A 13,301-nucleotide genomic window follows, 5' to 3' on the forward strand; every position below is an offset into this window, starting at 1 on the left:
AAATTTTGTTGATTAAAATTGTAAATAAAATGTAAAAAAATCCATGCCCATTGTAAACTTTTCTAAATTTAACCCTAAATATCTAAATGGCAACAAAGTGAAAATCTAAACCATGTAATTGTAACAGAAAAGCATTATGATATCTAATAATTCAACAAATAGACTACTAATATCTCTTGCTATATCTTAATTCCTAATTAGATTGTCAAGAATCCTATTACAATTAATCTATTACACAGCCCCAAAAACATCATGTACAAACTATCAAGAAAATTATAATAAGGGAGCATACCAGACCATAGTTGTAATGCCCCAAATTTCTTAATGAGGTTTAAGACCTTGATTAGGAGGCTGGGAGGGCCATAATTGATTTATTATGTTATCAAATGATAATATGCATGTGAACTCATAAATGAGTAATCGGGTGATTTTCATATTTTGGCCATTTCGGGCATATTTACAATATATGTGATATGTGTGTGGTACTTTATTATTATTTGGTTATGTCAGGGTTACCCAGCACAAGACGATCCTAGGAGGTAAGCTAGTGGGAAAGTCACAACGGGATTTATTCTTGACTCGGAGTGAGTCAAAGGGTATTTAGAGCATTACCGGGTTATTGGGTAATGGGAATAAATATTTGGTGATAAATTGGGAGTTAGTAAGATCACGGGGAAATTCTGGAGGTTTTGACTATTTTGTCCCCGGGAATGTTTTCGGGACCCCGAGCGTTAGGATTTGGTTGAGGCTACTTAAGCTTGAAGTAACATTTTAAAAGAATAAAAGAACGTTCTGTACGTTCTCTCTCCCTCAATGTTCCATTTTCGTCTCCCGATCGTATTTTCGAAGATAACTTGAGTTCTAGGACTCGGATTCAAGCGAGGATCGAGGCATAGAGATCCTAGGAAAGATTAGAAGCTTACTAGCCGGAGGATTTAGTTGGAACAACTTAATTGGAGGTAATTCAAGTTTTAAGTTTTTAAAGTTTTTACGCTTGAATTGGACTTTGTGTTTTGATGAGTTTTTGTTAGATTTGAAGCTTGGGTTTTATGGGTTTTGGATCATGGGGATGTTTGGGAACTTTGATTTTTTGATTTGGAGGTGTTTAGGTATGTTTTTGGGAGGTTCTAAAAGGTTAAAATCGGGGTTATGGATGGTTCTGGGTGGGGGGTCGCGGCCCTAGTTCGAAGAAGCAGGAGGAGGCACTTTAGCCTTGTTGGGCGCCGCGGCCCTGTGAGAGGGGCGCTGTGGCCCTTGCTCCTGATGTGGCTAGGGGCCGCGACTCAAGGTGTTAGGGCCGCGGCTCAGGCAGGGTGTTAAGCCTGTTTGGGTGTTTTGACCTCGGGAACATGGTTTTAGGCTTCGGGATCATTCCTACTACCCAGATTAGTGGGGTTTGATGTCTTGGAGGCTAGATTTTGGTTCTGGGATTGGTTTTAGAATTTGAACTCATTGGATCACCATTTGTTGTTGTGACTAGGTTATCACTAAAGGCTTGGAATCGGGGTCGTGCTTGTGGCTCGTTTATTGGTAACCTGTGCTTGGACCAAAGGTAAGAAAACTGCACCCTGTGTATATATGACATGCATGGTTATTCTTGATGCATGTTGGATGTTTAAATGTGACATGAATGGTTATTGTTGAGGCATGTCAAGTAATTAAATGTGATGCATGTGTTGCATGAGAAACATGTGATTAGGGCATGTTATGAATATTGAATATCAGATTGTTCAGAGCTTGAGCCTCTGTGTTTATGCATGGTCCTAATTATGCTAGTAATTGTTGGGTAAGCATGCTGAATGCCCTATATTTGGATGTTTGACATAAGATATATGTTTCGTAGCATTGCTTATTTGTGTATGGCACTGATTAGTCAGGGTTGGCATTGGTCGAGTATCACAGACCTAAGGGCCGAGAACGGCATAACGTCATGAATGGATGACCGATTAAAAGATTAGATCTAATCGATATCAGCGTTGAATGACCCTAAGGAATTAATGTTGGACTGACCCTAAGGTCGATGAATCTTATAAGCGCTTGACTAGTCTAAGCTAGTTACTCAGAGTCAGGGCCAAAGGCCTAGGTGACAGCTTGTCACACGGCTAGGAAGTAGTACTCCATGGTTATGACTCTATGGTCATGAGGAAGGTTATGTTGGTGACTAGTCATCATGCACCTATCCTGCTTAAGCTAGTGAAAGGTTCACTTATCTATAAAGCCTCGATGACCCTATCGTCACATGGCTATTGGGAATAAACCCACCTCAGTGACTATTACAACTGTCACTCTTCTATTTTGGACTAAAAACCCTAGATGATTATTATGATCATCGGTTGACATGTCATACTAAACATTATGTGAACTCGTTTGCTTGCTTAAGTAGGGCTATATTTGCTAAGCGTGTGTCTTATGATTTGATGACATGTTATAACTGTTCATGAGCATATTGAGTTTTGTTGCTGGGCTTCGGTTCACGGGTGCTATGTGGTGCAGGTAAAGGCAAAAGAAAGTTGAACCATCCTTGAGTTGGAGAGCTTAGGTGATGATGTGTACATATGCAGCTGCTCGACTACCACGACCGAGGTTTGAAGAGGAACTAGGGTTAAACCCTGTTTTGCCGCTTAGATCGGCTGGTTGTAAATATTTTCTTGTAATAGACTTTTAAATTATATTTTTGGGATCCCAATGTATATAATAAAAGTTCTAATGAAACATTATATCTTAACCAAAATTTTTAATCCCTAAACTGCTAATCATACTTAGTTACACGATTTTGGCCAAATGACTCGATTAGCGAGTTTAGCACTGCTTACAAGGCACACCGTAACGATCCCTGGAGTTTAGGGCGTTACAATAGTGAGAGGCAAGGGAGTTAAAGGTCTTTCACAGACTAATTTTTATATGCTTAATGAGTTCTCTTTCACTGATGGAGATGAGGAGATGAGCTCTAGTATGAATGATTATTCTTGGAGGCCATAACTCTATAATATATTTTTTTAATGAGAAGTTTACATAAATATGAGAAAAATTAGATGAGTTTCTATATTTATGAATAAAACAGAAATGCCAAAAAATATGGTGAATTTTGCAAAAAAAAATGTTTAAAACATGGGAATTCCATAAAATATAAAAAACGAATTACCATATTTAAACTCTTTAACACTTTCTCATCCTCTCCTCTCTCCCTCACGATATCTCTCTTTATTTTCTCATTTCTCCCTCTCTCCTCCCCCACTTGATTCCTTCTTCTCAACCCTCCGCCAGCACAAAACACCACCTCCGCCCTCTGCCAGCAACGCAACCCCCCACCTCCCCGACGATGATGTAGCTCCACCCCCATTTGGTTCTTCTTCTTCTTCTTCTTCTAGTTTTAATGTTATTCTTTTTGTTGTTCTTCTTCTTTTTCACATTTGATTTTGTATTTTAAATCTGATTTTGCACTTTTGATCCCTTTTTTTTCTTCCAGCCCTAATTGTAACCGGTTACATTCATGATTTGTTTAGATTTTTTTTGGTTCAAATTTGATTTTTTTTTGTTCAAATTGTAACTAGGTACCATGTCAACTGATTCTTATTATTCATATTTGATTTTTTTTAAGACCTAGCAATAACCAGTTACGATAACAATCAATTTAGATTTATTTGTTTAGATTTGATTTTCTTTTCACACTTAACTAAGTAAAAAGGTATCATGGTGGCTGGTTTTTTTTTCAGATCTGATTCTTTTCAAACATAGTTGTAACGAGCTACAATTATGATCAGTTTATATTTTTTGTTAGGATTTGATTTTTTTTTCTTCCTGGTCTGGATAAGTTATCGATTACCATCGGAGCTAGTTCCTTTTTGTTTACATTTTTTTTCCAAACCTAGCTATCACCAGTTACCTTCACGATCAATTTAATTTATACTTTTCAAATCTTTTTTTTTTTTCCAGATCTAACAAAGTAACCAGTTACAATTCATTTGATATTTTGATAGAGATACATTACTATAAAATCAAAATGATTTTTATAGTTGTAACCAGTTACCACCACATTACTTAAAAAATAAAAAGAATTTTAATAGTGGTAACCTATTACCATACATGACTAAAAAAATTGACAGTTGCATACAATTACTACCACATCAAATAAAAAAAATTCAAAATTATTTCAATAGTGGTAACAGGTTACTGTGGATAAAATGTTGAAGATGATAAAAAATGGAAGAAAATAAGAAGAAAAAATGGGATAAAAAGCATAGGGAATAAGGTCTTAGTTTTTGTTGTTAAAAAAATAATGTAAAAAAATGTTTTATAAAATATGAATGATAAAAAAAAATATTACAAATTTATTAAAATATTACAAAGTCTTACTTTTCTCTACGAGTTTTTTCGTAGACTTTTCTCTACGGTTGATTGCATTGTGGTTCCCATTGCTCTCAATAACCGCAATGTATTAAGGAAAAAAACAGCGGAGAAAGCCTAATTTTGTAGTAATGACATATAAAAACTAGCTACTAAAATTGTATAAAATTAGAATACGGTATACAAATAAAATATTACAAACATATTGGAAAAAAACTCCCATAAAAATGTAAACAAAAAAAATATGCAATAAGAAACTTAAGAAAAAAACTGTGATGTTTTTTAAAGTTTAAAAAAAAAATCATATTTTGTTTTAGTTTCCACTTTTTTTTTATATGTTAGGTTAATTAAAATCTAATTAACTCTATTTACTCTAGTGTGTTGGTAATTGCACGTTACAAAACAATAGATGCTTCTAGGGTCTAATAATTAGATTACTTAACTAGGTTGTACTAGATTATCACCGAAACTGTATTTGTCAATTAAATATTTTAAGTCTATACTTCCTAACTACTTGATGGTTATGTTTGTTATTTAACCCATGATGTGGTAAGGGTAGAGACGGATTTTCTAGTTGTACTCATTCGATCTGATCCAACATTTTTAATGTTAACTAATCCAATCAAATTAAGGGTTTGATATGTTAGATATATATATATAGTCTTAATGGAAAATAGTAAGACTCTTACAACTCTAAGTAAAATAATACAAATGATAAGGTGATTAATTAAATAAGTTACAATTCTATTGCAAAAAATAATTGTAAATATAGAAAGATGTAGATGAAGAGAGTAAGAGAAAATACAACTCTATAATAAAAGGATACAAATAAACTAAATGATGAAGAACAAGAGATATAGATGGATGTACAACTCTGCAGCGTAAAGATACAACTAAATAAGTAAATAGACAAATAAAGAGAGGAAGATAAAAAAAAACAATAGAAGAAAAGAACAATAAGAACAATAAACAAACACCCTCACTCACACAATAAAGTGAAGAGCATTGGGGATCGCCAACTTGAACAAAGTGTAGCGCACCAAATTTTATTTATTTATTTTATTTAAATTTTGTGCTTTATTTTATTTAATTGTTAAGTGTTGTGATTTATTTTATTTATTTGTTTAAATTAATTGTTAGAATTGTTTGGTAGAATTTTGTGAATTTAATTGTTATTTATTTATTTCTTTTAAAAAAATGTGAATAATTGAGTTTTGGTTGAATGCACTAAGGTGCATGCTAGGTAGTGATGCACCCTAGTCATTGAATGTGTGCATGTGGATGGTTGTATGGTGCACTTGTATAGATTTCCTACACATTTTTTTCTTTTATTAGATTTATTTTATTTAATTAAGAGAAAAAAAATAATAAACAAAGGAAGAGGAAACGAGGAGTGTGGCGTGTGGAGTGTGGAGTGTGAACACAAGCTAGGAGGGTTGTTTCTTTTTTTTTTTTAAATCCCACATTAATAAGAAATTGGATGGGAAAAAGGGAGGTCCACCACCCTTTATTAGAAATATAGGAATCAAGGGATTAAATAAAATAAAATAAAAAGGAAAAGAAATTAGTTGTCTTTTCTTGTTGGGAGCTAGGGTATTCAGCCATGAGGGAATAAAAGGGGGAAGGAAACCCTTTTTTTGGCCTCATTTGCTTGAAGAGCCAGCCGACCATAGAAGGAGAGAACAAGAGAGAGTGCATGCGAGCTAGAGAGAGAAAGGAGGAAAGAAAGAAGGAGAAGGAGAAGAAGGAAAGGGTTTCGAAACGCCTAGGTATGTACTCCACTATTAGTGTTTTAAAGCTATGGTTAAGAGTCTTCTTCTTTAATCTAAGAATATTTTGTGATTTTTTTCTTTGGTTGTATGTTGTTCGAAAATCCCTAGGATTTGAGCAAGGTGGTGACTCTAGTTTGGGTTCTTGATTACTATTAAGAGAGATATTGGATTCCTCCCTCACTCTATGGTCGTTGTTGTTTTATTTTATTTATTTTATTTTGGAGAGATTATATGTTGACCCTTGATTTGGCTAACGACACGGAGTTAAAATAACGACAAGAAATGAGATGAAAACAAGAAGAGAATCAAATGGAAAGTAAATAACACAAACGATTTATAGTGGTTCGGCCCCAATTGTATGGTAATGACCTACGTCCACTTAGTTTTCTTATTGATATTGAATCTCAACACTGTGACCAATGAACTAGGGTTCACGAGTTTCACAAGCCTTGAGAAGATTACAATTTTGGTGGATATTCACACTATGTTCTTTCTCTCTGAGTACAAAGATCAAAAATTCAAAAAGTCCCTTCCCTTGAGCCCTTTGATTTTTATTTATAGGCTCAAGGGGGTTACATGGGCCGATGGGCCTTAATTACAATTAAGATCAGCATATCAAGGTAATAAATGGAAACATAATAAATGTAATTATTACAAGATTGCGTATCCCAAAGGAAGTAAATGAAAATGTGCAACTAGACCAGTCGCATCTAATCGCGAGACTTGACGAATCAATAATTATCTGGTCTATGGTCGAACCTTCACTCATAACCGCCACATGTCAACCACGTGTAAGAAAATCTTGCCACATCATCAGGAGCAATTTTTGGGGTAAACATTTGCCCCCTAAGTTTATTTTACTGCGACTAGCATAAAGTAAACTTAAGCGATCGACGTTTCGTATGCCCAACCAAATCTGTCAGAGGCGTCCATGCCTTCTCGACAAAAGCAACCAATCACATCATTGCAGTTTCCCAAAAGTTGTCTGATGGCTATTACATTTACCCATGCCTTGGGAAGTTACCCACCATGATTGCCTAGGTAACTGCCCCATACTCAATATAAGTACCCCCTCAAAATTACTTTTTACCTTTTGCCCTTTCCTCAAGAACTCTAAAGAACAAGACACGAAAGTTCAGGAATTCAAACAATCCTACACGATTTGCGAAGCTTCTAGTCGAAGACTTGACTTAACATTTCAGACATTTACTTCGACATTCATCCAAGTAAGTTCCTCAAAACCTTTCATTCTTTGATATGCCATGCACTACCTGTTTCATGTCTGGTGTTCTTGAGTGTTTTTTGAAAAAAATTTCTTTTGGGGTAAATGGGTATGCTGATCTGAGTATAACATGGTAGGAAAATAACACTTTGCAGGGGTTAGGAATCAGTTTGGTAGTTTGGATTATTAATTTAGGGCGTAAAATCGAAGTAAAAATTCGATTTTTAAGCTTGTAGAAAAAAATGGGTTTTTCCCGCCCCTTTAGAATCGAAAAGTTTTTCCTGGAAAACTTTTCACTTCTGCTTTTTAATCCATTTTCCAAATTGTTCGCATAGAATGTAGTGTTTTTGTTAGAATGCTGCTGGTCGTATAAAAGCTTAACTTTTATACACGAGCAACGTTATTCCAACTTTCATACTTCTTGGTCTTTTGGTCGTAGATTCTCATCTCCCTTTCTCTGCGCTGCAGATTTTCATGCAAGATCCATGGAGAGATGAGAGGTCAATCAACGACGACCTGCTGGCTCAACTTCTCGAAGACGAAGAACAGTCGTCATTGCTAATCCGAGAAATTCCTTTCTCTCGCAACCCTTCAAATAATCCCTCGACCAGACCGCAAAACATGGGCCGAGTAAAATCGACTGCCCAGAAAAAGAAATCAACCAACCCTTCTACAAATCAGCCTGCTCCTCGGGCTGAAATTCCTTCGACCAGCGGTCGAGCTGAAACACTCAATCAGAGATCCAAACACAGGCTCATCCTCAGGTTGTCCTTCGACCAAACGTCGAATGGTATGTTGCTCCTCCTAGCAACATTACTGCTAGGATGATAACCAATAACCTCAAGAAGTACGAACTTCCTGGGGTAACTTTATTCAAACCCACCACCGACCATCGGGCAAACCTATCTGGTGGCGCCTTCAGCGCCTGGTCGAGATACCATAATGAGGCAGGAGGAATCTTTCCTCTCCATCCTTTTTTCCAGGGAGTGGCCAATTATTTGGGGGTCGCTCCCTTCCAAATAACTCCAAATGGATATAGAATGCTCTCTGCTCTCTATATCCATTATAGCCATAAAAAGTGGCCTGTTCCTAAGCCACATGAGATCAACTACCTGTACGATCTTAAATCCAACCCTAACCAAGACAACACGAGGTTTTTTCATTTCTGTTACCAGAAATTGACTCGCATCTTCCTGAGTGAGATTACTTACAAGTCCAATGTAGGAAAGTACTTTCAGGAGTACTTTTTAACCACTGATCTGGTAGCCAAAAACCTAGCCTTTGCCCAAGGAGGTAATTTTTTTATTCTCTAGTCATTTATTTCTCTTTATTTTTTATGCATCCTCCTTTGAAAATTATTACTCTTCAGGAACATGGCCACAACTAGCTCGTACTCCTGAAATGGAGATTCGAGCAACATCCCTGGCTAGCATGACCGACGTAGAGAAAAGCGTCGAAGAACTTGTCACTGAGGCCAACCTAAGGCTGGTCGGTCTTCTGGCACCTCTCCAGGATGTGAGGGAATCAACGACGGGGAGTGCTACTGGTGGAGAAGTTCCCGAGCAGCACAATGACGCGTCAAAACCTTCGGGAGGACAACTGGGGTGACAATCAAGGAACCTCCCAGCACCACATGAGTAGCCGCTCCCTCTGCCCCTTTGGGAAAAGGAAAAAAGAAACTTTCCGAACACCTTGCGCCCATTGAAGAAGTTTTAGATGAGAACGGTACTGTCTTCTCACTCTTAGACAGTTTGCCTATTTCTTTTCATTTATTTGACGGGGATGGAAACTTTTAGTACACACCCAATTTAAATTCAGATTTCTTCCAGGCAGTGAGTGAGTGTAGCAGTAGTACAGTAAATAATGTAGCGACCAGTAGTTATAGCTCAGGTATTTTACTTATAATTTCCTTGCTCTTAACTTTTTTGACATAGTAAATACACATATACATTTTGTCAAACTACTCGCAATGTTTCCTTACTTGCAAATATGTCATCTAGAGATATGTTCGATCTCTACAACGCACCTGCTGCTCCTTCGAACAAGAAGAAGGAGAGCAAGTGTCACCATGGAGAGAGTAACAAAGTTCCTTCTACTAAAAAGGCTCAGATTGGGGATCCTCCAGCAGTTGTTCCTTTAAGGGAAACAATGCCTACTCCGACCCTCCCCCCCGACCACACATCTCCCCCGCACCAGTCGACCAGAACCCTACTCCATCAGCACCTGCTGACCAGACACCTCATGAGCAACCTGGAGATGTCCTGACAAACACCGTAGTCAGCTCGGCCAAAGAGAGGATATTCAAACTCTCATGGCACAAACACAATCGAGATGCCATTATTGGGACAGACTCCATGGAGGTCGACCAGATAATAAACCGAGTGCTAAACGAGATAGCCAGTGTAAGCTGCTTTCTATTGCTGAGCTTTATTTATTTTACCTTGTCATTTTCTGCCATCATCTTATCTCTTTATCTGAGCGTAGGGAATGTTGACTATGATCGCCGACTAGCGCCGTCCAGGGGCTTTGATTACTCAGTCCAAAGAATCTGACGCCACGCATGCTGAGGAGGTCAAGGTGATTGAGGGGAAAAACGTAGAACTACTCGAGCAGAACTATAAGCTGGCCAAAGAGCTTCAACAGTTTCAGGCTGCCCTAACCAAAGTCAATGAAGAAAAAGAGAAGTTTAGGGAGTGTGCAAAACTTAACTTTCAGGAGGCCAAACAGCTTGAGGCTGAGCTGGTCGCTAGCAAAAAGGAGACTGAGGAGCTGGGGGGGCGTATTAAGGAGCTCGAGGAGACCAATGCCAGCAACTTGGAGAGGTATAGGGGAGCCACCTTCCATTGCTTTTATGAATTCTGGAAGCACAGCCGTGGGGCCGACTTCAATTATCTTTCTGAGTGCATTAGGCGAATTGAAATAGTCCGGTGCACTGCTCGCCTAGAGGAAGAGGAGAGAGCAAAAATCCTAGCCTCCCCTGAGATCTCCTTAGCCACGGACATTAAAGGCGCGGAAGTGGAAGCTGGGGCCTCTACTGACCAGCCAACTCCCCAGGACCCTCCTGCCTCATAATTTTTTTTTTTTTAACTTTTTAATTTAAGACAAACGAACCATGGTTCGTGATGTCAAAACAATTTTATTTTTATTGCTGCGCGAGCAGCTTTCCTCTTAATAGACAATTACATCTAAGCAGTAACTGCTCGCGGTGTAAAGGATTTCATTTTTGATATTATAATAATTGCATTTTATTATAACATTTGTTCGCATGACAGAACTTAGCATAGTACTTTGGTTTGATTTCACAAAATAACAAAATTTTGAAAAATACTCTAACTACCGTAGCATGCTTTCACTTATTTTGCTCGTGTGTTTACATTCCTTTTGATATTCTTTGCTTGCTAGATACCCTATATGCCCCCAAGTGATTGAGGAGCTTCAGGTCCTCGGTCACTTGCCTTGACTAAGATCAGTTCGAACATTTCTGCTCGTAATAAAGACACGCATAAAAAATGAAAATATAGCAAAACAACACACGTAATGAGCAAATACTTATAATAAATACAATAGTTGGAAAGATTGACTGCCTACGCACAATCCCTTTTATTTCTCATAATAGATGGACAAATCGTGTCTGTACGAGTTATCAAAAATATGATCTTACACTTATAAGCGATCAGCCACAAAAATGACCAACCCTTGTTCATAAACTTGTAAAAAGTAAATTTAATACAAGCCAATTATTTAAGAAGAATTGTTCGTTGATAGTACTTGCGCAGGTGTTCTCCATTCCAATAATGAGGAACGAGATCTCCATTTAAGCGAGCAAGTTTGTAAGTGCCTGGATGGAGGACTTCTTCGATTTGGTAGGTTCCTTCCCAGTTAGGTCCAAGTACTCCAGCAGCTTGGTCGCAAGTGTTAAGGAAAACTCTTCTAACTACCTGATCTCCCACGTTAAATTTTCTTTCACGTACTTTAGAGTTGAAATACCGAGTGACCTTTTGCTGGTAAGCTGCTACTTGGAGTTGGGCTTCCTCACGCTTCTCATCGATCAAGTCTAGCGATTCCATCAATAACTGACTGTTAGCGTCTTGATCGTATGTTATCTATCGATGCGATGGTGGATCTAATTCCACAGGCAACATAGCCTCATATCCATAAGCTAGGGAAAATGGAGTATGGCCCGTTGCTGTTCGATGGTATGTTCTGTACGACTATAGGACGTCAGGAAACTATTCTGGCCATGCCCATTTTGCTTCTTCAAGCCTTTTCTTCAGAGTATCCTTTAATGTTTTATTGACAGCTTCGACTTGCCCGTTTTCCTATGGGTGAGCAACTAAAGAAAATCTTTTGATAATTCCATGCCGCTCGCAAAAATTCGTGAACAGATCACTATCAAACAACGTGTTGTTGTCTGAGACAATTTTTCTTGGTAATCCATAGCGACACACTATGTTTTTTAACACAAAGTCTAGTACTTTCTTGGTCGTTATGGTTGCTAGTGGCTCAACTTCGGCCCACTTTGTGAAGTAATCAACAACCACCACGACGTATTTGACACCGCCTTTCCCTGTGGGCAAAGATCCAATTAGGTCTATACCCCATACTGCGAATGGCCACCGAATTTGCATCTTTTTTAGCTCATTAGGGGCTGCTCGCAGAATCTTGGAGAATCTCTGGCACTTGTCGCATTTTCGAACAAATTCCATCGAGTCTTCATTCATTGTTGGCCAGAAGTATCCTTGCCTTAGGATCTTTTATGATAGACTCTGCCTCCTAGCGTGATCTCCACAGAAACCCTCATGGACCTCTCGCATCAATTCTTTGGCTTTTTCCTTTGAGATGCATCTAAGGAGCGGCATTGAGTACCCCCTTCAGTATAGTATTATGTCGACCAGGATAAACCGGGCATCCTATCGTTGAAGAGTCATGGTTTTGTTTCTGTTTGTAGGCAACATTCCATGTGTTAGGTACTCAACGAAAGGTGCCATCCATGTATCCGCTGCCTGAATTACCAAAGAAGTTTTTTCTGCACTGATGCTTGGTGCGAACAGCCGTTCAACGAGCACTATGTTCAGCATGTCGACATCGTTTGCATTCGATAGTTTGGCCAAGGCATCAGCATTTGAGTTCTGGTCGCGAGGAACTTGCTGGAGAGTATACTTTTCAAACTGTGCCAACAAATACTTTATTTTATTCAAGTAAGCAACAATCTTCAGACCTCGAGCCTGATATTCTCCATTAATTTGATTAACCACCCACTGGGAGTCACTATAGATTTCAAGTGACTTTATGTTCATGTCCCTAGCTAATCGTAACCCGACGAATAGTGCTTCATACTCTGCTTCGTTGTTGGACATAGTGATGTCAAATCTGATTGCGCAGTGGAATCGATGTCCTTCAGGCGTCACTAAAATCACTATGTCTCCAGCGTGGTGTTCATTAGAAGAACCGTCTGTGAACAACTTCCAAGAGGGAGTTTGGCTTTGAGGTTCAAGTTCTTCTGTCTATTCGCTGCTTCGAAGCCTAGTGAGCTCTGCGATGAAGTCGGTCAGAGGTTGTCCTTTTACTGCTGCTCGTGTTAGGTAAGAGATTTTGAACTGCCCAAGTTCAACCGCCCATTCCAATAATCGGCCTACGGCTTCTGGCTTATGCAGAACTTGCCATAGAGGCTGGTCGGTTAAAACTGTGATTGGGTGAGCTTGGAAGTACGACTGCAGCTTTCTGGAGGCTAAAATCAAGCAATAGGCTAATTTTTCAATAGGCGGATACCGCAGTTCTGCTCCTATTAGCCTTTTGCTTACATAATAGATGACTTTTTGCATATTTTCCTCCTCTCTTACCAGGACAGCACTAGCAGCATATTCTGTGATCGCCATGTAGATGAACAGAGTCTCATTTTCGACCAGTTTAGATGGAATCGATGGCTACGACATGTGAGACTTTAAGTCCTGGAAAGCCTGTTC

This window comes from Humulus lupulus, chromosome 6, assembly GCF_963169125.1.
Source record: "Humulus lupulus chromosome 6, drHumLupu1.1, whole genome shotgun sequence".
Taxonomy (NCBI): Eukaryota; Viridiplantae; Streptophyta; class Magnoliopsida; order Rosales; family Cannabaceae; genus Humulus; species Humulus lupulus.